Genomic DNA, 27,109 nt, shown 5'->3' with positions numbered 1-27,109 from the left:
TAACTTTTTAGTCATTTTTATAATTGTGATTATTACACGAAAAACTGCTTATCTGTGCTCTTGCTCTGCTCTACCTCTCACCATCTCTATGAAAACCATCTGTGTAGTATCAACCCCTAAAAACAAACAAGCCCCTTTCGTATGGAATAGAAAGCCAGCAGAGGGCCAACACTTAGTAGATACTCAATATTTCAATTTCTTGAATTGAATTGAATTGAACCCAATTGTGCCCAAAATTTTATATCCATAGGCAGCTTCCTTGGTTTGCTTTATTGGCTTTGATATTCCTCTAAAAATTAAGCTTGGCTTACTCCTGCCTGGAGCTTCTGAGTGTTTTGGCTGAAGTTATGAAATGTGTATGACTTTTTGTGTATGAAGAGTTTTATATTTGATCATGTGCTTTCACATAATTATATTAATACTGGGTGAATTAGAAAAAAAAAAAGAACAAAACTGATGGATCACATTTCTATCTGTATACTACCCATTTTGGACTGGTCTTCTGAAAAAAGTAGAAGAGACCCACAAAGAGGCTTCAGAATGATAGCTATGGGTGAGAGTTTAATATTGTAGAATACTAGTGTCATGGCTTCTAAGGCTGTGGCAGTGTCTTAAGATTAGAAGGGAATTTAGAGGTCATCTAGTCCTACCCCCACCCCAGGCACTGTCTGCCAGCTCCTATCAGGGAAACTGTGAACAGCAGTGGCTCCACAGGCCCTGGCACCAACCCCAGTTCATACTGCCAGACCCTGGGGCACCAGATGCCCACAGCTAAGGAGGGTCTAAGGAGGGTCTAGGGCTGTGAGGATCGTTTTGACCACTGCATACCAAGGAGTCTTGCCTAGTTGTCTCCATCCTACGAAATTAAACAGTAATGGGCAAGGTTTATTGAATTCAATATGCTTTTAAGGCATAGAGCTTGAGAGTATACGTGTGTTCATACGCGATCATATGCACATTTCAAGGTCTAGATTCAGCTAATACTCACAACGAGGACACACAGTGGGCACACAGCACAGTGCAGTTCACACACGACCTCTTACTCCTGGAGATCACATATTACTTTTTAAAGAACATCTGATATGCTTATTAACATAGATTTCATTTAGCGCACACTTCCTTCGTGAAAATGTATCTTAGGGCATGCATTTGTAGTGCTTCCTTTATATCCCTGGGAGTGAGAGGCTGGAGGTGGAGTCACCATCTGCAAGCTTAGGTAGTTTAAGCCCCAGTCCAGGCAGTGACCAGGTGAGGGCATGGGTCCCATCCTGTCCCTGCAAGGGCTAAGTTTCTACAGAACTAGGCTTGGGTGGGGATGTCTGCTCCCTTAGCTGCACGCCCAAAGGTCTATTTACATTTTAAATCACTGTTGTGTCATCGGGTTACATTTTGATAGCTGCCAAGTAGTTAAATTCAGAATTTTTACTCTGAACTGTAAACAGTTTACTTTTCAAATAGCATAATTTTTGAAGTTTTTACTCCTCACCATCACTAAGAAAGCTATCAAGTTTTGGAATTTCATGGAGAAATGTGAAGTGGCCTTTGTAAGCGCTAGATGAACCCTCTGAGGCCTGACATTCTCAACGTGATGGCTCTATTTGCATATATATTGTCCTTCCTAGGAAATGCTAGAGGTGTGGCTTTGGGATTACTGTATCTAGGCAGCTCTGGCTGCCATAGGGGCCTTGTCTTTCTTATATTCATGTATGCATTCATTCATTCACTCACTCACTCGTTTATTTATTCATTCAAAAAGAGTTTATCGTTTCATCTTTGATATCTGGGGAAGTCTGGGCTCTTCTTCTGCCATTAAGGAGGGTGTCAGGAGTCAGGAGTCAGGTGCCTAGAGTAGAGAAGCCAAACACTCAGGTTGATAAGAACATCGAACCTTAGCAATTTTTATCCTGCCCAAAGAATTTTCAGTCAAATAAAGAAATTGTATGGCTGTTCACCTGTGGTTCATTTTGAGTATCTGAGATCCTTCTAGAGGCCTTCTCCAGAAAACCAACTTGTATTTATCCTTGCATTAGACTGGTGTTTCCCTTCGCCTCCCTTCTCCTTGGCTTGAGTTTTCTGGACTCAGCTCATTAAGTCTTGCTGAGAAGGCAAATAAAGCTCCCCTTCAAAAATGGGGCTGAGGAAGGAACAGAATTCCAGGGCGTGCCACGCCTGCAGTGAAAAAGTTATACCAGCTCCAGCGCCTACCACGGTTGCCAATAACTCCAGCGAGAGCGGCAGCAGTGATGTTAATTACAATGATCTGAGCGGTACTGATGTCGCAGGCTCTGGACTAAGGGCAAACATGTATCAGTCATCCAATGGGATGCTTACAAACCACCCTGAGAAGCGGATTTAGTGTCCCCTCTTTACAGATGGTGAAACTGAGAGCACAGAAGTCACGCCGGCTACCCAAGTCCCTCCTCCAGGCAGCTGAGGTGCGGTTCAAAGCAGCCATTCGGCTATGCTACCTCCCTCAGCCAGTTACCACAGCAAAAAGGCAAAGAATGGTATTTTTAAGCTTTTTAAGCTGGAGTTTTTAAGCTTTTAATGTCCCCATATTTATTATCTGTTTCCTCATTTTGCCTGTAGTGTTAATCAGTAAGAGTCAAACAGACTCTGACATTGAAGAATTCCAAGGGATATAAGAGGATAAGCACAGTAAAAAGAAGGCAAAGGTAGTCTGAGTTGATAGATCCTGCTTCACGGAAGAAAGCAACCTGAGACCTAGATTTAGAAAGAGTTTCTGGGATATAACCATCACAAGGCCTCCATGCTTCCCCACAAACAGCTGAAAGTTTTACAGAAGGATAGAGAACCTTACTACATAAAGAATGAGAAGCTTAAATCAAAATACAGTTTTTGGATGTGTTCATTGTTTTCCATCACTTGACCTACTTAGTGCTCCTTAATCAGGAATACATACACAGCCATGCAGCTGAGATTGAGCACACAAATTGAGATGAAGAAACATGGTTAGGAAAGTATCTGGCTGGTGTGCATTCAGTTCATTCATTCAAGAAATGAACAGATTCTGAGGCCCACTTCAGGGCTGGGTGCCAGGATCAGCAATGAGAGAACAGGCAAATAAAGCACAGCACCCTTGCCCTTGAAGAACTGATAGAGTATATTGTATCGGGGTGGGAGGAGTAACAAAGATGATCCACTCAGAGGAGTAAAGGCTCCACACTCGTGTGTCAGGTGTGGGGGACACAAGGCAGCGGTTGAAATGTCTTAAGGCTATACATTTTCCTGGGTGACCAGAGAATAAGCACACATTTTTGCCTTGGCAATGTGGTTCTCACACATGGGAGTGGAGAAAGCCAGAATGCGAGCACATTCTGTGGAGGAAGAGATAGAGAGATGCTCAGAGCTTGCACCTCTCCCTGACAATGAGAGAGCAGCGTGGAGGGCCAGTTCAAGGCAAGCCACAGGTCCACAGATGGGGAAAGATTTAAATTCCCAAAACAGGTCACATGTGCACTGGGCAATTGTGTTAACGTTCACATTTACATTTTTGTTTTAAACAACATAGAGTGGCAATGGAGAGATGAGGTCTGGTAAAGAGTCACTAGGGTGATAATACTTGCTATTAATGTTGAAGGCTGGGAAACAGTATATCAAGGAAAAAGGAAAAGAAGAGAATTCCAAGTGGAGGAAACAGTGTCTTCAAAGAAGGTGAGGGAGAGCAAGGTGATTTGTCCTCCTGACACTCAGGGGTGGGCCTTCCTTCCACTCAGGGTCACCACAGGTAAAGGAAGATTCCAACATGAGTTGGTACCTTAAGGTGTGTCTCCCACAATAATACTGACAACAAAATGCACATTATTTTTCTTTTGCAAAGGATTGTACCCCAATCATCTAGTTCCCAAAGGTGGAATTTAGATCATGTATTTTTAAAATATTTATGGAACACATTATAGTCCTGGCCCCAAGTAAATACTGATGTGAGAGGGAAAGAATCTGGGTCGGGGGTGACAGAGCTGATATTATACCTCATAAGGCCTCAAGCTAATGGTCCAGTAATGTAGGCAGAAGGCACTCATATCTCTGAAAATAAGACAGTAGATAATAGATGTGAAGTGGTTAAAACAAGCCAGGTTCTTGAAGAGAGCAGACCTTGGAGGAGGAGGGGGCACTCCTTCTTTGCCAAATGAATTAAGTGGCTTGACAGATGGGGCAAGGAAGAGGGTGTTGGGCATTCCAGGAAGAGAGCATGTTATATAGTAATGCAAAGAGCCACCAGTGTGGGGTAAATTTGGGAATGATAAAAATTATGTAAAGTATATATCAGGGACTCCCAGAAAAGAAAGATCAGAGCCAGATTCTAGAGGGCTAGGCTAAGCTTCACTTTTAGTAGACAATGGGGGACACTTGAATTTTCTTAAGCAAGGCAGTGACTTAAGAAGATGAACCTGTCAGGGAGCATGGAATAACTGGTGTCCAAGGAGCAGAGAGGCAGAATGTCCAATTGAACCCCTATCATCTGAGACTGAAATGATGAAAACTGGACCAGAGTTCTGGTGGTTGACATGGAGACGAGGGAAACAAATGGAGAGATGATTAGAGGTGATTTATACTGTGCGTGAAATATTGAATGAAATAAAATGTGTGAAGGAAGGTGTAATGTTATGGAGAAGGTGCTGAGGTGTAACAAGAAAAAGGATGTTCTTAACAATCGTTCACAATACTAAGCATGCCTTAGAAGAGTTATGGAGAATGAGGTTTTAGAAGGATTGGGGAAACCACTCACAAGTTACTCACACAGCAACCCCAGTACAACCACCCCAGGGTGGTGACTGCTTTTCTACAAAAGCACTAGCTACTTCCCTTTCCCTGAGCCTATCCAGTCTTCTCCTTTCCTCCACACCGCCCAAGCCAGAAGGACAAAGAAAAGCTAAGCAATCTGTGGGATGCCATTCAACATATAGTTTATTCTGGGCAACCAGGGAAGTATGAGATGATGTACCAACTCATCCCAAACCTGTCCCTGAACAGGAAGAAAAAAATCTCAAGCTATACAAGGTTCTATGTGAAAGTAGGTAGGAAATATTTTGAGAAGTAAGGAATGGAGGGTAGTGGGATTGAAGCATTGGCATCACATCTGTTTCCCGATGCTTCATCTTCCTTATCATGGCTCTTGGGAGCCCTACTGAGAACCACGGGGATGGGAGAGGATGCCAGCACTCTGGAAAGAGTACCCTGGGGAACCACAGCATGTTTATGAACATACTATGGTCCTGTCCTTTCTAAGAAAAGTAGGTTCTGTCGTCCATAACTCTTCCCCTACCTCCTTCCCAAAGGCAAACATCCCAAAACAATACTAAATGATGAGAAGTTGCGCACAAGAAGGCTGCAGGAGACCCTGCCCCTTTAAACTGAGTTCATCTCCTTGTGCTGAGTTAAACTTTTATCCCTATTTTCAGTGGGAGCAGCAGACATCTGCCTTTCAGAGACCTAGTCCACCCCACACCTAGCTCCTTTCAGTAGCTTCCAGACTCCTTGTAAGTCATGGAGACTTACTGACTTCAGAATGATTCCTTAAATATATTCTGCAGTCAATGAACCTGAGGACCTAAATAGTCAAATAATAGAGAAGGTTCTGTAAGTGGTTATTTGTTGTGTCCCTCGAGTGATCATAAGACATTGGTCTTCAAATTGTTTCTCAGTTACCTGGCGTGGTCTATCTGCAGAATCTCCATTGTAAATAAGTGGCTGCCTCTGAAGACAAGATTAGAAAGCAAAGGTTAAGACGACGACATCAGGAGCCCCATATTCTTGGAGGCTGATGCTTCTCTACGGACTATGGATATTTAAATCCCGCGAAGTTTGTGCCCTATTTTCACTGAACCACCCCAGTTGATGAATGTGCCTGTTAATTTATTTAGGAGTTGGTTTTCTTTAAACTATGACATTCAGTTTCCCCAGAGACGCACCATTCCAAAATCAATGAAGACCTATGACTTATATTTATATGCAATTCAGTGGGAGAGAAAGAGATTTTTGAATGCTTGTGGCTGGGGATATAATACTAGGTACCTCCAGCTCATTAATTAATTATTGCTATTAAATGAGTGTCTACTATCTGCCGTATACCAGTCTAAGTGCCAGAGAATATATATATATATATACACGCAAAACCAGTCTTTAAGAGGAGTAGATAATCTTGCAGGAAATAAAGATCAGACAAGGAAAGTAGAACTGTGACACAACAGCATTAGGAGAGGAGAATCTGAAATAATGCTAATAATAATAATAGCAATAATCATAATAAAACGTATAAATAGCATGCAGCATAAGTCAAGCACTATTCTAAGTATTTTGGATACGGTAATTCAATGAATCCTCTGAACAGCCCCGTGAAGTAGATGCAGCATTTATCTCCATTTTACAGGTAAGAAAACTTAGCTCATGGAAGTTATGTAACTTATTCAAGGTGATAAAGCTAGTAAATGGCACAGCTGGGTATTGAACTAGGCTTATACAGTTTAACTCCAAATGCCATGCTCTGAACCACTGTGTTATTGGAGCACGGTGCTGAATGTTCAGGAAGGCTTCTTGTGGGAACTAGGTTGTAAGTCAGTCCTAAAAGATGAGCTAGAATTTAGAAGCGTGAAGAAGAGGAAAAACAACATTCCAGATAGCACTAACAATCTGAGCCTTGTTTTGGAGGCAGAAGTAACCACGCAGGAGTGAACAGCACAGTGATTAAGTGTGTGATCCCTGGAACCAGACTTTGCAGCTTCAAGCCCTGGCGCCACCACTTACTAGCTCTGTGACTTTGGACAAGTTCCCTAACCTCTCTGTTGTCTTGCGTTTCTTCTCATAAAATGGGCATAAGAAATAGTACAGAATGGTAAATTGGTAAGCACTTGTAAACCACTTAGAACCACCCCCGATGCATAGTAAGTGTTGTATGAGGCTTTTCTGAGTGGGTAAATGTAAATTTGGGGCACTGAGAGACAGACCTGGCTAAAAAGCTAAATGACATTCAGCTGCCTGTCGGTATATATCTTCCCTTATTTCCCTCACCTTTCAAGGACCATCTCCATGGCATCCCAGCATAATTTTTGCTTGGGGATAGAATTAGAGAACAGCTCCTAGCCAAACCCTGTGATAAAGGACACCAGTGCAATTTCCATCAAAATAACCACAAACATTCACCCAGAGCCTACATGTGCAAAGTACTTTTAGGTGTAGTTAGTAATTAAAAAAAAAAAAAAAAGGAACAAGAAATTGCAGTTTGAATGCCTCCGGGTGGAACCAGCTGCATGGAAAGCCGTGGCTGTATCAGGCTCGTGGCTGGCTGCAGTGCAGGGCAGAGATATGGTTGGTTCCACTGCTCAGAGCAGCCCCAGGAGCGAGAGGATGAGTCAAGGGGGTCAGGAGCCCTTACTAGCTCATTAGTGCTTCTGGATTTAAAAGAGAGATTCCCAAACCCCAAGAGGTGGCTTACGGCTCGAAACAAAACCCAGTGCATTAACATCTTCGTATTCCAAAATGCTCCCCAAAGCCCTGCAGTTATGCTGATAGAATGTGATCTATACCAAGACGAGTGATGCCAAGGCCCAGACTGGGGAGGCAGCTGAGCAAGGGAATAATTGAGAATGCTATGAATTTCTCTGTTTGTGAACCTCCCGATTAAATAAGAGAAGTGCATCTCAGGAGTCTGGGCCCCCAGCCCTAGACCCTGCTGGCCTCTCTGCCACACTGTGCCTGTGGATGGCAGACCTAGTCTGTCACTGCATCAGATCTCTGCATCTCAGCTAAGCTCTGGGCAGCCCAACAGGTTTTGGAAAGTGCCACAGAGGCCATCTCTAAAACCCTGCACTCTGAGTTTGCTATCTTCAGTGCAACGGTTACCCAGGAGATGGTCCTAGATCCAGCTCAAAGGCTGCTTCAGTTTCTTTTGGGAGGATATCTTTGGGAGGATGAGATGGGAACACGCTGGTGAAATAAGGAGGGACACAATTCACATGATGCAACAAAAATGCCCATATGCATGTGTGAAATGTTTTCTCCAGATCAGCAATATTACGAGTTCGCTTTTCTCTTACAGTCTCGCACAGCACCTCATGGTCACCACTGCAGCCCGGGCAGAGGATGTTAAGAAACAGATCGGGAGCGTGCTCTCAGGAGTCAGGCCACAGTTTTCTTTCAGAGCTCTACTGTATTAGAAAATTGTTTACACATGTTCATAAGCTCCTATCTAAGGCCATGTTCAATTAGAGATCAAATGACTATTATTTTCAACTTGCGAGTCAATCAGTGTATTAGTCTAGACAGGCTACTTGTTGTAACAAACAACTTCCAAGTCTCAGTGACTTCACCACAATAGAGGTTTATTTCTCACTCTTGTCACCGTCTAATGTGGTGGGGGCAGAGGGGGCTCTGCTCCACATAGTCATTAAGGGATTCAGGCTTTTCAGATATAGTGGATCCCACCATCTCCTAGGACCTTGGCATTTTACACTGGTTTCTCCCTCTCCCACTGGCAGACAAGCAGAAAGTGAAGGCGTCAGGAGCCAAATTTGGAAGTGACATACATCACTCCCACCCACATTCTATTGTCACATGGACAGCATTTCCACAAAGGGGAAGTAGGAAAATATAGTCTATCTCTACACGCAGGAGGAAAGGGAATTAACAGAGCTTAGTGAACACTTCCATTGTCTGTGCAGTCAGGGAGGCTTCCTGGAGGGGGCGCTACCTGAGTGCTCTAAGGATGCACGTTCTTGTAGCCTCCCCTGCCTCTCAGGTTGGAAGTAACCTCACAGGTCATTTCAGTCACTGTCTCACAGTTCAGCAAAGCAGAAGCTGAGTGCACAGTAATTGCTTGGACAACATTTGGTGTTTGATCTTAAATGGGATCTAGAGGGAAATGCAGCAGACAGAGGGGCTGAGGGTGGACACTGGACCCAGGGTCCAGAGCTCGGCTATTGATACTGCCTGAGTGGGAGGGAGAGAAACACTGGCAGGATCCCTACACATTAACTCCGCTAATGGTGGGCAGGAGGGTGGGCAAAGGAATCTGTCCGATGCTTTGCAGCTGTTGTGTGTATTAGAACTATCTCCTCTGCAGTGAAAATATCTAGACAACTTCTGCTGAACACCATGTGTATTTGACAGTCACCTGATTTGGTTTCACCAAACAGTATCTGGAATATATAATCTGAGACATATGTAAATACTCATTCATAATTAGCCCATTGTTGCTCCTTTTCTCTGGAGTTAAAAGATTTCTAATCTTGGGCTTCCCTGGTGGCGCAGTGGTTGAGAGTCCGCCTGCCGATGCAGGGGACACGGGTTCATGCCCCGGTCTGGGAAGATCCCACATGCCGCAGAGCGGCTGGGCCCATGAGCCATGGCCGCTGAGCCTGTGCGTCCGGAGCCTGTGCTCTGCAATGGGAGAGGCCACAACAGTGAGAGGCCCGCGTAACGCAAAAAAAAAAAGATTTCTAATCTTGTAGTTTAAAAATCCCACTAAAACTTTTCGATGATAAATCTCTGCCTGTGTTCTTCCTATAGTTAGAGTCCTCTGGCTACAAAGGCCATGAGAGGTCGTTCGACCCTTTTTTCCATTTTCCTGGAAAGACCCCAGTTAATGACAGGGACATGTCTTGTTTTCAGTACCACAGAAAAGGATAAAACACAGGGACGTGTCTTGTTTTTAGGACCACAGAAAAGGAAGAAACACAGAGTATCAGTGCATGAAGAGCCCAGGGCTGTTCCAGTCTGCTAAGACTCACAAAAAGAGGCTACCTGCCCCTCTGGAGGCAGCGACAAGAACCTGAGCCCCGGTTGCCTGGGCCCTGCCTGAACTCCTGCTCTCCCCCGGTTGGAGAGCATCAGCCCTGTATTCCTCTGCTCAGACTATCATAACAAAATATCACAGTCTGGGGGGCCTCAACGACAGAAGTTTATCTTCTTACAGTTCTGGAGGCCAAAAGCCCAATACCAAGTGCAGCAGGTTTCATGTGAGGCTCTTCTCCTTGGCTTTCCTACAATGTCTTCTCCCTGCGGCCTCTTCTCTTGGTGCGCATGTGGAGAGAGCAAGCTCTGGTGTCACTTGCTTTTCTAATAAGGACACTAGTTCTATTAGATTAGAGGCCCATCCTTATGTCCTCATTGAACCTTAATTACCTCTTGGAAGGACTTATCTCCAAATACAGTCACACTGGGGGTTAGGGCCTCAACATGTGACCTACAGAGGGATGCAATTCAGTCCATAACAGCCACTCACTCGTGAGGACCACGCAAATCCTGACACCGCTGTGTAGAGCTGGGTGGAACTGAGCATCACACATGGGGGCCCTCCTCTGCCTTGGGGTCCAGATCCTCATGCTGTCTCTCAGTGATCATCACCCCCTCAGTTAGTCCTGGATCCCTCCCTCCATCCTCCCAAACTAATGGTAATCCCCTGGCTGTCCAGAGGCAGTGTTGCCTAAGGAATTGACAAATTTCTGATCTAGACACCCTTGGTGACAGCCTGCATCCCTGTCTTCTCCCCACCTACAGGCTCTGGCCCAGGAAAACAGGGCTGCAGCTCCCACCATCAGGCCGCTTCAGGATTCTCACTGATGGTCAGCCCTCCCTGGAGCAAATATTGTCCATGGTCACGTGGAATCCCATGAATTAGATTGCTGAGTCCTGACCTTATTCACCACCTGGTGGAGGTCGTTTATTCCTCAACAGATTCTGGCTGATATCGGCTGACTCCCCAGCCTGTGTGAGTGGTGTGGCTCTTGCTTTTGCTGTGGGCTGAGAAGGGAGGGCAAAACATGGCTCTGATCTCCCTGAGGAGCTTGAAGCCACCTCACAGGAGATGGAGGAATCGCAGATGAAGTTGCTTAGTTTGAGATCAATCCAGGACTGTGGGGTGGAAGGCAAAGGAAGAAGGAGCCCAGAACAGGACGCCAGTCTTCTGTTTCCTGCTCCGTCAGCTATTCTGTGTGACTAGGTAACTGACAGCCCCTGTCTGTGCCTCAGTCCCCTGAATGATTGAGTGGGAGCATGAACTAAACGATATGTCCAGTCTCCTCAGATCTGGTATGCCCTGCTGTGCCAACCCACTATCAGATCCTTTGTCCTTATCTTCCTGGCCCAGGACATCCAGGAGGATTTATTCCAAAAGGCTTCTTGGACTCCACGCAGATTCCTTGGGCATCTCCTAATCAGACTCACTCGCCTAGATTTCCCTAGATGGAACTGTGGCCCACCTACCTTCATGTCAAAGGCCTCTCTCATTTTCGAGGTCCAAAAAGATGAATGCTCAGCATTTTCACCAAGGGAAGGGAGTATTTCTTCCAGGAAGTTAATAAGATTGTATATTGTAGCCTTGGGGCACTGGAGAAGGGAAAGAAAAATTCCCTGAAACAACATATCTCTTGTTTAATAAACTTTTATTATTATTATATATGAGTGTGTGAGAATGAGAAATCCATATCCATTCTTCGCGGTCACAGCGTTATTGGTTCTGAGCTTAAAAAATCAGTCTGGTGACTAACAGAATAAAGCACTGACTGACCAGTGATTTTTAATATTTGGCTCTTCCAGGAAGCAATCTAATAGAGTAAGAGCTTATTGGAAAGTGTAGATGATGTGGAAATGAGTTACACAGAGGGATGGGCTGTCTGGGCTTCCGCCTTGGGAAGGACAGGCAGGTATGACAGGTGACAAGGGCCTCTGTGATTGCTGGCTATGCTAGCTCAGCACAACACCTCAGCTTTGGGGAGTAAAATCAAGCTGATAGTTTTGTTTTTCTCTTACTCATCACCAAGTCCTTGTTTTGAACCCTCCTTCTACTGAGAGAATCTTTCTCCCCTGGAAAACCCTTTTGTTCAGGCAGGTCCCAGTCTTCTACCATTGTGTGGCCCATGCACCAGGGCTTATAGTCTCACCCTGAGCTCTCCCTGAGAGATAGCACACCCTGCTTCCTGTTGGAGCTAGGCAAGGGCTCTAACTAACATTGGCCCATCCTTGGACTCTAGAACCCCCTACATCCTAGGTCTAGACTGAGGTTTTTCTCTGGCCTGGGGATGGTGGTTAATAACTCTTTAAGAAACATCAAAAACTCTCTGTTTTCCACAGTGGCTACACCAATTTATATTCCCACCAACAGTGTACTAGGCCTGCCTTTTCTCCACATCTTCATCAGCGTTTGTTATCTGTGGTCTTTTTCCATATGAGCCAGCAATTCTACTGCCGGGTATAGCCAAAAAAAAAAAAATGAAAACACTAATTCAAAAAGATATGTGCACCCCAATGTTCATAGCTACATTATTTACAATAGCCAAGATATGGAAGCAAACTAAATGCCCATCAAGAGATGAATCGATAAAGAAGATGTGGTACATATATACAATGGAATATTACTTGGCCATAAAAAAGAATGAAATTCTGCCATTTGCAACAAGACAAAAGGACCTAAGGAGTATGCTTAGTGAAATATGTCAGACAGAGAAATACAAATACTGTATGTTATCACTTGTATATGAAATCTAAAAGATAAAACAAAGGAATAAATATAACAAAACAGAAACAGACTTATGGATACAGAGAACAAACTAGTGGTTACCAGGAGAGAGAGGGAAGGGGAGGAGCAACAAGATAGGGGGATGAGGTTAAGACATACAAACTACTGTGTATAAAATAAATAAGCTACAAGAATACATCATACAGCACTGGGAAATATACCAATTATTTTATAATAACTTTAAATGGAGTATAAGCTATAAAATATAGAATCACTATATTGTACACTTGAAACTAATACAGTACTGTAAATCAAGTATATTTCAATGAAAACAGAATGTAAAAAATAATAAAAACAAACCTGTTTCTGGACCTCCCACTCTGGGGTCAGCCTCTCTACCCTTAATTTCCTGAGCTTCCTTGTTATTATTCATAGCAACTGACTTTTGAAAGCCTGAACTAGATAAAACCTAAAATACTTTAAGTTTGGCTTTTCTGAGTACAGTAGCAGATATGACTTTCTTTAGATGTTAAAGTAGTACTTTGAGGTCAGGTGACATAAGGTAAACCAATCTCAACGACCTTATTCCCAGGAGACCGTGATGACAGTAGGGTGCGTTGGTGGGTGTGTGTCGGAGGGTGGAGCAGAGGTGATATGATGCAGGGTATAGTAGATGCTAGGGCCGCCATAACGAAGTACCCCAGGCTGAGTGGCTTAAACAACAAAAGTGTGTTTTCTCTCAGTTCTGGAGGCTAGAAGTCTGAGATCAAGGTGTTGGCAGGGCAGCTTCTTTTAAGGCCTCTCTCCTTGGCTCGTAGGTGGCCGTCTTCTCCCTGTGTCGTCACATGGTCTCCCCTCTGTACATGTCTGTGTCCTAATTTCCTCCTCTTATAAGGACTCTAGTCAGATAGAATTAAGACCCATCCTAATGACCTAATTTTAACTTAATTAAGTACCTCTTTAAAGACTCTACCTCCAAGTACAATCACACTCTGAGGCACTGGGGGTTAGGACTTCAACACACAAATTTGGGGGGGACACAATTCAGCTCATAACGCACGGGGTAAAGGAATGGAATCTGTGTGAGACACACACCAGGAATTAAGAAGTGAAATGTGTCTCTGCTGTCATCAGCATTCCTCTTGTACTGGGGTACGCCTTCCCTGTTCTTAGTACCCAGGATCCCCATCACCCCTCGGACCCCTCCTTCTCTACATCTTCTCCCAGCACATGAGTGGTGCAATGATTGATGAGGCAGAGAAGGTGAACCCACACAGGCCACAGGAGAATAAGCCTCTATCTAATAGGGAATCATAAATATTAACCACAGAAAATATTGTTTTGAAAAAGAAGATGTCCATGTACCTCTGAGATCATGTACAGGAAGCAGTCACTGTCACTGACTCAGCCCAAGACTGGGATGATGAGGTTTATTCGGTCCCTGAATATCTGAATCAGCTACTTATGGCCTTGCTGTCTATTTTCCTCTAGCCGAAGACATTGAGAAACCAATGCTCCGAAAATGCAGAAATGCCAAGTGGAGTCAAAGGAGAGCTCTTTGGACCTGAGTGGCTGTCTTTCCTGCCTGGATACAGAGATCAAGGTTCTACCTCCCAGAAGAAGAGTAAGTATTGGGTTAGTGACATTCTGGGAGGGGCACCAAGCTTTGGTCAGAGAAATGCAAACCTGAATTCCATTTGGGAACAACATGCAGGAACGCATCACAGTTCAACAGATTTAAGTGACTGTCCCAGACTTCAGATCTACTCCACTGAGTAGAGGGTTTAGGTAACAGGGTGAACTGACCCTTGGAAGGGCGAGGGCCCCTCCTCCCATCTAGAGTTTTTATGTCCTCAGGGAGCTCCTCCACGTTCCAGGCTGAGTTTCCTGCAGGGGCACCAATGAGAGCAACAAAGCAGAGGAGGGGGCCTCATCCATCTCTGCTTCCTCTGTTTTAGATTTGGCGTGTCCTGGGGATAACTATGAAAAGCTGAAAGTCTTCTAATTTTTTGCACTGAGTTTTCATTACACTTTAAACATTGCCATGGATGGAATTAATGAGCAGAAACCTACTGAATATTCAGCCAGAATTCTCAGAACCCCAGCAGTCTTGACTCTCAGAGCTCAGGACCACTTGGCACTTAAATGATTCCTAACTTTGTTTCTGATTAGTACCAAGGAGTGCCTCAGTCGCCCTGGGGACTCTTTCACCTTCTACTCAGCCAGGAGTATGTTTGACTCACTCTGTTCTTTGTCTCACGGACATGGTTCAGGGCCAGAGGGTCCCGCAGAGGTGGGGACTTATGATTCCCGAGGACATGAGCAGCTGAGAAGATAACCCTTTTCACAGGACTATCTTCACACAAAGAAAAGCTGGCACTCTCTGCATGGATAACCAGAAACATCCTTTGGCCCCTGAAACTTTCCTCCTGTGTTCTCAGTGCCTAGAATTATATTACCAGAACTTGACTCCCTTAGGATTATAAGACATTTTGGTCTTTTAAAGTCCTTTATTAAAATGCAAAGATATCTAGGAAGCATGAAAACTTATAATATCAACAAGAATTTGAAGTCATTGAAGGCAGGAAAGATGACTTAAATGACTTTTTTAATATATTAGATTCTTAGCCGGCCAGGACTCTCAGAAGGTCAAGTCATTCTGTATAATCAAGGTGTTTTATTGAAGAGTTACCTCTTATAAGTCTAATTTAAGTAATATGAAGTATCTTAGATAGAGATCTGGTCTAAAATGTTCCATGCTACCGTACCTTCTTAAATGCAGCCTACCAAATGCAATGAAACATTTTCTTGATAATTCAAGGTCATCATTATGAACTCCCACTACTGCACTCTGCATGGATTCTCTACAGAGGGCTGGGTTGTTTGTACCTGCATGGCAGTTCTTGCATTTCCTTTTAAGCTTTCCGTCTTTTCCCTCTCATATAAGCCACTTTCACCGCTTGCTCATGTGGAAGTGTTTGCCTTAGGCATTCTTTCTCTTTCTAACCTATCCTTTTAATCACCTGTGGGTGGGAAATAAGATACCCAAGCTTTTGGAGGTCTGTGAGTAAAAGAAGAGAAGACAGGCTTTGAATAAGAATGTTTCCCATAGACAAAGGCAAGAATTTTATTATAGAACACACTAATTCTCACTACACAGATACTTTTGCTTTTTCTGTGATTGTCAGCTATTATTTGGATAAGTGAGGAAACCAGATATCCTGATGCATTTCAGGGGGCGTGACTTGCTTTAGAAAGTAAGAGAAAGAGGTGCCTGACCTATAGTGTAATGGAAGGGGCAGGAGTTGGTGATCTCACTGCCCAAACTTGACTCAGTCTCATCAGCAATCCTTGCCCAGTCTGTAAAACATTTCCTCAAAGTAAATTATTTTCCAAAGTGGACACTTTTGAGAATGAAAGGATGCAAAATTAATAATTACTTCAAGACAACAGGCATAGACCAGGACTGTCCTGGGCAAATCAAGACCTAGGGTCTCCCTATTTCTAGGAAACACTGCAGCAACATCAGCTGGTACAGAGAACTAAAAATGCCCTGGACTATTGAAAAGTTGGATGTGCATCACGGAAGCAAGCATAGACTCTTGTTGGGCAACTTCTCCATTTGGATTTAAGTTTACAGGTCATGGACTGTGACCAATGGCTAAGACTGACATCTTAGCAAAGCTAAAACCAAGATTTTATTATCCCTCTCATATTTTGTATGCTTACCCTTCTACTTCCAAATACCACTAAGTTTCTTGGGTTAGCAAATAAAATGTGTTTCTGGATTATATTCCTTAAAGTATCTCTTCTAACGACTATATGGACTTCAGCTGGGGCTGAAATGTTACAATCATTAAATCACATAATGTATCTAAAGTGCTTAGTCTAACATCTGGAATATAGTAAGTGCTCAGTTAATTTTAGCTAAAGCAAATGCAGGTGCATTTGTGAGTGCATACACACACATACACTCACACACATATAACTCTGCTTTTAAACTAAAGCACAATCTGGCAATGTGTGTCAATATTTAAAATATCCTTTCACCTAGATATCCAAGTTCTAAGAATTTGTCCTAAAGAGAAGCGTGTTTATCACAATGTTGTTTATAATATTGGAAACTTAGAATAACCCAATAGGACATTAGCTAAAAGAATAATAGGGCATCTATACAATAGAATATGATACACAGCTCTTAAAATAATAAAGTAGAATTTTATTTATGATATGAAAAAGTCAATGATATATTATCAAATGAATATGCAACTTACAAAGCAGTATTTATGTGTGATTTTTTTGGACAAAACAATGAAAGAAAAGACATCAAAAATACCTTGAAGAGGTATACCAAAATTATATATCTTTTAAAAAATTTTAGTTATTTTCTCTGAATTATGAGATAACCAGTAATCTTTATTTTCTTTTTTGAATGTTCTGAATTTTGTTTCATACAAATGTATTTCATAACTATATATAAATAATATATATCCCATATATACATAATATAGATCCCAGGCCCTATTGAGAGGTGTGCCTTGGCTCCCTGGTCAGTATTCAAAGATGCTGCTCCTGTGTGCTCTCATAATTTCCAGTGCCTGTAAATTTTTTTTGCATTTATCCCTCTGCATGACAGTTTTCCTAATATATATCAGTCTTATCAACAAAACCATGTACATTTGAGGGCAAGCCCTTGACCTGATTCAACTTTGATTTTCCCTTATATGCCACCTGGCTTATAGTTTATGCTCAGTCAATGTTTGCTGAATGAACAGATGCATAAATGAGTAGGTCTCATGGTTTCTAGAACTAAACCAGTCTTCAGAGTCTAGTTAGAAAGCCATCAGAGAAGTGATACATGACTTTACCTTCATAATCCGGCTGTATCACACAAGACCCACAGTCTAGGACCCCCTGGAGGGGTTCCCTCAGGTATACACCAAGTGCTCAATACTCATTTGTTGAAAGAAAGAATAAAGAATTGAATGGATGATAACGAACAGAAGAGATTATAACAGCACCAGCTCCATCCGAAGCAGAGGATCTAGTAAGGGCTGGCACCAAGATCTGAACATCACTCTGAAATTAAAAGTCACAGAAGTGAAGGAATCTTAGAGATCAAATAATCCATCTTTCTCATTTCACAGGTAAAGAGACAATGGCCCAAAGAGGAGAGATGATTTCCTAGAGACACAGGACAGTTTAGCAGCAGAATCTAGGCTGGAACTGGAATTCTCACCACTCCCTGCAAAGCTGCCTCTTTCCTCAATCAGTGCCTGAGGTTTCTGTATATTTCAGCATGCTCTAGCTTTCTAGCTCGACAAATAGAAGGCAAAATCAGGATGTTCCCTATTCATCTGTTTGTCTCGTTTCCTTTCTTCCATCCACTTTATATGCTGTCTGAACCGAACCCCTTCCCAGAGCAACTGCCCCTCTGAAGGCAACCTGCAAGCATCCAGAGACCCAGCTGCCCCAGGTGGTGAATCTCACCTACCAGGGTTTTGTTCTGTTGAAGAAAAGCAAATCCTGCATCAGGCAACAAATACTTTCTGATTCTTGAATAATTGAAAGGCTGGGCCCCAAGCTGCAGCAGGCGAATAACTGATTAGAAATGGAGAAGGGGCAGCAGGGGGGCACCAGCAGCCAGCATCCCGCCCTGAAGTTAGGGCACTCCACAGGGAAACCGCCTCCCTCAGGACCTGCGGCCAGGGCCCAGGCCTGTTTTGGGGACAGCGGGAAGAACTATGCAACCATTCGCATCTTCATAATTCCATAGCAAGCCTCTGTTTCTGCTACCAAATTAATCTCTATGGTGAAAGCAAGAAAACAGAGATCACTTAATGTACCGCATCACTAAGCCTGTGAAAACTGATCAAAGGAATTGAAAGTATGACTCAAACAAATGTCTTCATATTATCTTCAGATGGACTATCAACGACAATAAGCCCATTCTCAGCTCACATATGAGCACTGAGACAATACAGACCTTCTCCTCATTTTCACGCTCTCCTTGCCCAGGTCAGATGAAAAAGACAAACCACACCTCACATTAACAGCATTTCTCAGCCTTATAACCATGGCACCTCTTATATCCACTCAATGAGGCAGACAGAACAGAGATCTCCTTTATCCAGGGGGAGATCGAAGAACACAATAGGAATTGGACCCAGGACCTGCAGCTCACGCTTGTGTTACCCTCTGAGACCAGCTCTCTCCAGTCTTATATGCGTCCTGCCCATGCTCTCTATGGAACCACAGCCATTTCCACAAACTTCAGGTTCAACCAGATCATTCTTCCGTTACATCTATATTTTGTCAATAATTTTCCATTGCCCTCAAGATAGAGACCCAAGTGCTGAAGAGGGTTCAGGGCCTCCTCATTCCAGTCCACCTTCAGGTTCTCAGCATGCACGATGCCCCCCCACAGTGGGCATGACCCCAACCACAGCGACTTCGGCCCTCCTGGCCTCGGAAGTGCCAGAATCATGGCTCAGGTCCTTCACATGTGTGTCCGCCAGGCCTGGAACATCCTCCCCTAGTAAGCTGTTCCTCATCCCTCAAGGCTTTGATCCCTAAGGCTCTCTAACCCCTAGGGAGGGGAAGCCCCTTGTCGTACGTCCCTATAGCACCCTCTCCTCCCGGTTCGTCTCCCTTGTGACTCTGGCTCCAGGGCCCTCTTCTCCATCAGACTGTGAGCCCCATGATGCTACAGGATCACAACTGTCTGGGTCATGTCTATGAACCAGCACCTATTACAATGCCTGGCTCAGAGCAGGGCTTAGTAAATATTTGCTGAATGAACTAATTTTTTTAAATGGCTAAGCAAAAAGTGAAACAGAATCAAAATCAGGCTACTAAAAAATCCTTACTGAGTATATTTGCATTCAGTTTTTATAATTGTTTAATGAATATTTATTTAGTGTCTGCTATGTGCCAGGAACTGCTCTAGGCACAGAAAAAACAACAGTGAAGGAAACAGGCAAAAATCCTTGCACTCAAGGGGTGGATTTTGTTAAAGGAGACAAAAAATGAAGAAAATAAATGAAAGGTATAGTTTGTTAAATGGTGCTTAGAACAATTGGAGGGGTGATACAGGAGGAAACGGGACGTGTAAACATAGGTGCTGAGCACAGGTAGCTAAAGCTAATTCTCATGCTACCTAAGAAGTCCCCGAAGTCTGTATTCCGCTAAATTTCTTTTCTTTTTTATCCAATTCCCCTAATGGTGTACGTTTAATTAGCTTTCTATTTTAATGCTATTTTAGCTCATTCTGGGTTGATATATGGGTCAGGCATCATTTTTTCTCCCATCAAATTATTTCCTTTGGATAAATTTCTAAACGGAGAATTATTTAATCAAATGTACATTTTTCAGACCTCACAAGGCACTGTACTTCCATTTTGTTATCACAAATAATTTTAGAAACTTACAAGGCCACAAGCAAAAACTGATGTACCACTTTCATCATAGCATCAGCAGGGATGAGAACTATTGTTGCTTGTTTGTTTACAGCTGTTATTTTAGTAGATGTGAAAATAGTATTTCAAGGTTCCTTTCATTTGTTCCTCTTTGATTCTCCCATTTTTATTTCCACAGTCTGATTGCCCGAGTACAAAGTAGTGTTTCTCTAACTCGTGGACAAACATGACTGTGTTTCCTAAACTCAAGATCTTTGCATTTTCACAAGACAGCAAAGGCTGCGTGAAAGGCCAAGACAGGAAAAGAGATTCCACAGAATGACCAGGCTTTTCCATTTAGACAACTAGATCATGAAAGCTACTAGAAATGAAGTATGAAAAAGGGTGATAGGGTTCTGACCATGTTGGCAACATGTCAAATACTTAAATATCAAATACTTAAGGCAAATAAGCAATAATCACGTACAATACTAAGAACTAAAGTTGTGATGGTTCTCAAGCACTTATAGCACATCTATTCCTTTTGACCAGTTGAAGAATAGCCCTCAAAGGTAATGTTTTTTGCTCTTTATTTGCCTTTTCTTTTCTTTTTTTTTTTTCTGGTCATACACATTTTAATAAGATTGCAGCACACCCAGTGGGGGTCACGGTGTGGCACTTCATTACAAGGACAGTTTTTTGGTTTCATTTTCCACCCTCCAATGATCACCTTCAAGCAATACACGGGTAGCAGTTTCAGGTAAAATAAAGTCCTGGGAGACGCACAGCAAATGCACTGGCATTTGTCTTCTGACCTGTTCGTTTCGCGCAGCCTCATTCTACAAAGTCTGTTCTGCTGGCTGGAATTTAACCAGAAGCTCTTCTCTCTTTGCCCTCCTTTTCTGGGGGAAAGAGTGAACCTGCCCATCACTTGGGGCACAATGATCCTTCCCCTGCAGCGGGCAGGACACGGGACACGGATACTGAGGACAATCAAGACCAAGGACTTGCAACTTCTCTTGTTCTTTTTTCTCACGAAAGACTTCCAGAGAGGCTGAGTCTGCTTTCAAGTGAGGCACCAGAGTGCCAAAGCCCTAGTATGAGAAGATATCTGGGAACCGGCTGCCGTCTGGGGACCATCTCTGCCGCTGACATCGTGGTATGCTATCGGAGCGCTCGCTCAAGCATCAGCTTTCTGTGAGCAGTTCACCGGCGCACGTCACTGGGCCCCTGCACGGCCTGTGAATGTTCAGTTTTTCCTTGCATTTTCCATGGAAGAGTCAAGAAGAGTTTCAAAACGTCACCTGCTGGAATCCAGAGATGGTATCAAGAAGTCTCCCCATCCCAGAAAATCTGACGCCAGTTACGGTACCTTAGTAAACAAGAAGGCTGATCACAGGGTGTTGACAGGAAGCCAGCCGCTGTCCCCACATGTACAGGAAGGCAGTCCCCGTGGGCTGCTAGCTCCTGTCTTCACGAGCTGGGGGGTATCCTCCGTAATGTACAAAACAGATATCACAAGGCATGTCTGTAAGCGACAGTCACGTCCACACAAAGTCTGCCCAGTGCGGGGCCGCCGCTGGTCCTGGCTTTTCGCGCCCAACATGGCTGGGCCACTGGCTACTTGGCCTGGGCCTCCTGCAGGAGTGGCAGCCTGGCGGCCGGGGGCCTGTCGGACCAGGCAGGAAGCTTGTGCTGCAGTGGGGTCCTCCAGGGGTAGAACGTGTAGCTGATGTCATAGCTCAGGAGGCAGCTCAGGGATGCCACGTAGATGTCGGCAAATCGCAACAGGCGCCGCAGGAAGTACGTGGGGTTCTGGTCTATGCGGAACAAGCTTCCAAACTGGGCGCTGAAGGAACATTTGGTCATTTCTCTCAACTCCTTCCTCTCCTTTTTGCACTCCTGCAAAACCAGCTGTGACTCCGCATCTCTGTGAAGCTGCATCTGCTCCAATAACCCAGTCAAGGTCTGTAGCCAGGTAATTGTTTGAATGTACTTTTCCATGTTCATGATTCTGAGCTCAGATCTCAATTCCAGGATAATTGCACCCGTTCACCAGCCATGCTTTAGGGTCAAGTCCACCAGGTCACTGTATACATGGTCACCAAAATACAACACTTTGGATCCCCACCATCCAGTAAACTTCAAAAGTTCATCTAAATTGCCCTGCTTATAAATCTGGCCTTTCTGCAACGTGTAGATTTTATCCTAGAGTAAGACGCCTTTCACATTCACCTTTTGGAAGGGACTCCACTTATCACTAAAGAAGTTTGGCTTCTCTGCCTGAACGATGACCACATCAAACAGGTCCCTCCAGTCTTTTTCAACAATATACCTCATCCCTTCATCCACAAAGCTACTGGGGCTATTGGTGATGAGAAACATCTTCTTGCCATGATCAGCCAGTTTGGCCAACACTGCATGGGTCTGCTCAGGGTAGCAGATGTACTTTTCAATATTGCTTCAACTGCTCTGTACATGATTCCTTTGGTGTGCACCTCCCGAATTGAATCCTTGACGTCTTTGTACAGGTGCACAGGCTCATAGTCGATGTTGTTCTTCAGAAAGTACTCGTTCACACAGGACAGCAGGGTCATCTCGGGCAGGGAGAAGATGTCCATGAACAGGGACGTGATGTCATGGTGTTTCCGTGGGAACTCTCATAAAAGTTGCTCATCTGTTCCAAAGGCACATGGGAGCCCTGGTACATTTCAATGACTTCCTCATCAGGGACCACGCTTAGGCCTCTGTAGACAGTTCCCAGCTGGATGTAATGAAAAGCACTGATCTTCATCAAGACCACCGCTGCACATCATAATGCAGTCCACGGATTGCAAAGTTTGGGTCATACTCATACTTCCTGATTCCATGGGATACCTGTGTTGGTTGATGAGAAGGTCCCGAGTGGCATTAAATATCAGTGTGTGGAGGTGCTTAGAATAAAACACCAAGGTGTAATCATAATCAAAGCCGTAGATTTCAAGCCGTAGATTTCAATGTCCAACAGTCTCATCTCATTGTTTGAGAAGATGGCATCTGGATTCTACAAGTTGCTCATAACTGAAGTAACCAATTCTTCCGTGCTCCTCTTTGCCTCCCGGTAGCGCTCCCAAAGGTAGCACTTCATGTCTGGGGCGGTCCCAGGTGCCCTGCATAAGGGCCCCATGCGGGGCCCTTGTGCGACCGCCCCCGAGCCGCAGTCCGGCAGCCGCCCCACAGGGCCGCCAGTGCACCGCTGCCGCCCCACCGCAAGTGGCGCCTCAGGCTATTTGCCTTTGTTGAGTAAAGATTTTCCAGTTTATATCCTGGAGGCTTGATTATTCAGATTATTTCTGTATTTCTATATAGCTGAATAAATTAGTAAGTAAAGGCCTTTTTGGTTAATTCATTTAGAAAATTGTATTAAATAGCTATTTAGATCACTCATTGCTCTATTTCATTCTTATGTTATCGTTAATATGTAGTTTTCAGAGTTGTACATGGACTCTAACCAATCAGATGTTAGATTCAGTTTCACTTTCAAAGATAGTAATTAGACATTTCAACTGCTAATTTAAGTTTACTGTCAAATAGGAGACACTTTGGACAATTTATATTTTTTATTGTCTGGCATATTTGTTCTTTTGACATCAACTAGTTATCATGTCTTTTGATTTCAACTAGATTTTATGTATTTGTATTCCTTTTTAAATGTAGCATAATTTACGTATGACATTGACCATTCTGATGTGCAATTCTATGAGTTTAACACATCAGGTTACAAATAATGTAACAGCTACCAGGGTCAAGATTTAGAACTGTCCCATCTCCTTCAAAAAATGTCCTTATGTGGGGCTTCCCTGGTGGCGCAGTGGTTGAGAGTCTGCCTGCCGATGCAGGGGACACGGGTTCATGCCCTGGTCTGGGAAGATCCCACATGCCACGGAGCAGCTAGGCCCGTGAGCCATGGCCGCTGAGCCTGCGCGTCCGGAGCCTGTGCTCCACAACGGGAGAGGCCACAACAGTGAGAGGCCCGTGTAAAGCAAAAAAAAAAAAAAAAAAAAAAAAAATGTCCTTATGCCCCTTGGCAATCAAGCTCTCCCTCTATTTTCAGCCCCTGGCAACTACTGATCCGTTTTTGCCTTTTGCAGATTATCATGTAAACAGAATCATAAAGTATGCAACCTTTTGAGTCTGGCTTCTTTCATTTGGCAGAATGCATTCAAGATTCATCCAGGGTGTTACACGCTTCAGTACTTTTCACGGCAGAATAGTGTTCCTTTACATGGATGTGCCACAGTTTGTTTATCCACTTATTAAAGTGCATTTTGAGTTGTTTTCGGTTTAGAGAAATGATGAACTAAGCTGCTATAGACATCCAGGCACAGGCCTTTCTGTGATCATGTTTTCATTTCTCTTGGGTAAATACCTAGGAGTGGCATTTCTGGGTTGTTCAGTGACTTATAAAAAATTGCTAAATGGTTGTACATTTTGCATTCCCACCAGCAAGATATGAGAATTCCAGTCACTTAACATGCTTATCACCTCTTGATATTGTCTGATATTTTTATTTTAGCCTTTGTATTAGGTGTGTAGCAGTGTCTCATTGTGATTTTAATTTGCATTTTTCTGATGACTAATGAAGATGAGCAACTTCTCCTGGGCTTATTTGTCATCCCTGTGTTTTGGTGAAGTGTCTTCAAATATTCTTCCATGTTTAATTGGTTGGATGTTTTCCTATTATTGAATTTGCAGAGCAATTTACATATTTTGGATACAAGTCCTTTCTGTTTTGCCAATATCTCCTCCTAGCCCATGGCTTGTCTTTTCATTTTCTTAACAGTATCGTTTGCAAAACAGAAGTTTTTCATTGTGAAGAATTCCAATTTATATTCCTTTTAAACAGTGTGTGTGTGGTTTTTTCCTATCTCTTTTTGCTCCTTGCACCACCATCAGTGATCATTGTACAACAGATTTGTTTTGGTCTATTTCACAAAGCACACACAGTTGCCACTTCATCTGCTTAACATCAAGGGAACAAGTATGAGGACATGGGATGAGCATTGAACTGAGAGTCAAGATGTCTAGATTCCTGTTTTGTCAGTGGTTTGCTATCAACTGTGAGCTAATTATTTAAATTCTTTAGGCTTCCATTTCTTCATCTCACATTAGAAATAAAACCCAACTTACCCATTTCAGGAATGGTGAGGATATAGTGAGATAAAAGATGCAAAACTACGTGCAAAATGCTGGAAGGATGCTACATGCATTATATTTTCCTCTTCCAAGAGCCTCGCATCAACTTTGAGAGTCACACTGGACCCACATTACAAAGGTACCTCTATAACTACAAATATAAGGCTCTAATATACTTTGTGTACACAGTACTTCCCTCTTTCACTCTAGAATATCCTTTGGTAGCTTCAAATTTTCTTTTCATGCTCTTATATCCATTTTAAAAATTCTATATATTTAATACTCGATAATCTTCAGATTTCATTTCAGAAACTTGTAATTTTTATTTTTTTCAAAAAGAAATGCTCTAACCAGCAATAGAATTGAGTAAGATTCCTTCCCTTTGACATTTGGCAGAAACATCTTCTTTCATGAAATAGTGGTGTTATTCAACAATGGAGCATGATTTTTTTTCTTCTCTCTCTCAAGGGAGGAAACTGAAGTATAGCAGAAGATTAAACATTCTCTAGGATATGTACAGTCCCTTTTCCAGTAAAAATAGGTAAAGAAAAGGATATCTCTGTGGACAGGAATATTTGTGTTTAGGAAGTTTAGCTGTAAGGTTCTAAAAATTCAAACTGTCTAGGAAAGGAATAAATTTTTTTAAAAGGTTTAGTCTATATAACCATAGGGAGTTGATAATTTGTTACTTTCATGAAGTATTTAAAATCTTTATTTAACATTTTGAATTTAAAAAATTAAAAAGGCTTCTTTATCAGTTATGTAGCTAATTTTGGTAAAATTGCTGTTCGTCTATTTTGGGAAATAGGTAAATCTTACAGTGAATGCGTAATAACCAAATAAATCAAGTCCAGAATAATTGCTTTAAAATGAAGGTCAAATTATGTCACCACTCTGGTCAATGGCTTTGCCATCTTACTCAGAGTGACAGCCAATTCCAAGGGTCCACTCTCCCCCACCTCCCTGATGTCAGCTCCTGTCACTCTCCCCTCTTGCCTTCCCCACTCCAGTTTACTGGCCTTCTGTTCCTTGTTCATTTCAGCTCTTGTGTTCTCACGGGTGCCCTCTGCCCAGAGTGCTCTTCTCCCAACTATCGCATGGCTAATTCCCGGTCCAGGACCAGCTACATAATTTGTTGGGCCCAGTATAAAATGAAATGTATTTTTTTTAAAAATTATTAAGAATCTTAAGATGGCAACAGCAGAGTATTAAATCAAGTGTGGCTATACAGGTAAGTACACCCACAAAGCCTGCCCTGCCTGGCTCCTTGATTCCTTCATATCTCTGTTTCAAAGTCACCTTGTCTTAGAGAAGTTGTCCTTCTGTTCATTCTATATGAAAGAGTTACCCCTAGCATCCTTGGCCCTTTTATTTTGTTTTTATTTTATGTATTGATTACTCGATTGTCTACCTTTCCCCACTGGGATATAAAGTCCTTACATGCTGTATCACCCAGAGCATAAGACATACCCAGCACATAACACAGTAGCCACTCAAATATTTGTCAACTGAATGAATAAAGGAGTAAATGAGAAGTAATAAAAATCCAAAGCCATATGAATAAAAAAAATCAAGAGACAGACCAGCTTTTAAAACAGTAAATATAAAAACTGTATTTGCATGTATGGGGAGAGGCTCAGATTTGGAAATTCAAATTTAGGAGAAAGGAGAATGGACTCAGCCTCAGTTCTTACATTAGCTGGTTCTGTGACTTTGGAAAGGTCTCTCAATCCCTCTGAATCCCATGCTGTCACCAGTGCAGTAAGGGGCCTTCCAACACTTCATTCTGTGACTTTATGGAACAGTCTCAAATGTGACAGTATAATATAACAATCTGATTAGTTGAAGATATTTTGTATACATTTGGGTCAAAAAACAAAAACAGGATGCTCTTTGGATGACTGGTCTAGCATTTCTCCAGTCTTCTCCTTCAATGTGACGGGCCACTTACGAATATGTATGGTATACAGTATACATATATACTGTATGATATATTGTGGCCTCACAAAATCATTTTTCCCAAGGGAAAAGAGCTCTGCTTTGAGGAGTAGCTAGAATTCTTATA

At 43.0% G+C, this 27,109-nt stretch overlaps 1 protein-coding gene and 1 pseudogene across 1 annotated transcript in view; both read right to left on the bottom strand.

Annotated features, from left to right (window-relative positions):
• Positions 1-27,109, bottom strand: part of LOC109551224 (uncharacterized) — a 96,709-nt gene that overhangs the window by 18,954 nt on the left and 50,646 nt on the right. The gene's annotated exons all lie outside the window — the stretch shown is intronic.
• On the bottom strand, positions 16,771-23,045 carry LOC101321408 (5'-nucleotidase domain-containing protein 3 pseudogene; annotated as a pseudogene).

This window comes from Tursiops truncatus, chromosome 14 (genome assembly GCF_011762595.2).
Source record: "Tursiops truncatus isolate mTurTru1 chromosome 14, mTurTru1.mat.Y, whole genome shotgun sequence".
NCBI lineage: Eukaryota > Metazoa > Chordata > Mammalia > Artiodactyla > Delphinidae > Tursiops > Tursiops truncatus.
This window is presented reverse-complemented; position numbering and strand designations above follow the sequence as displayed.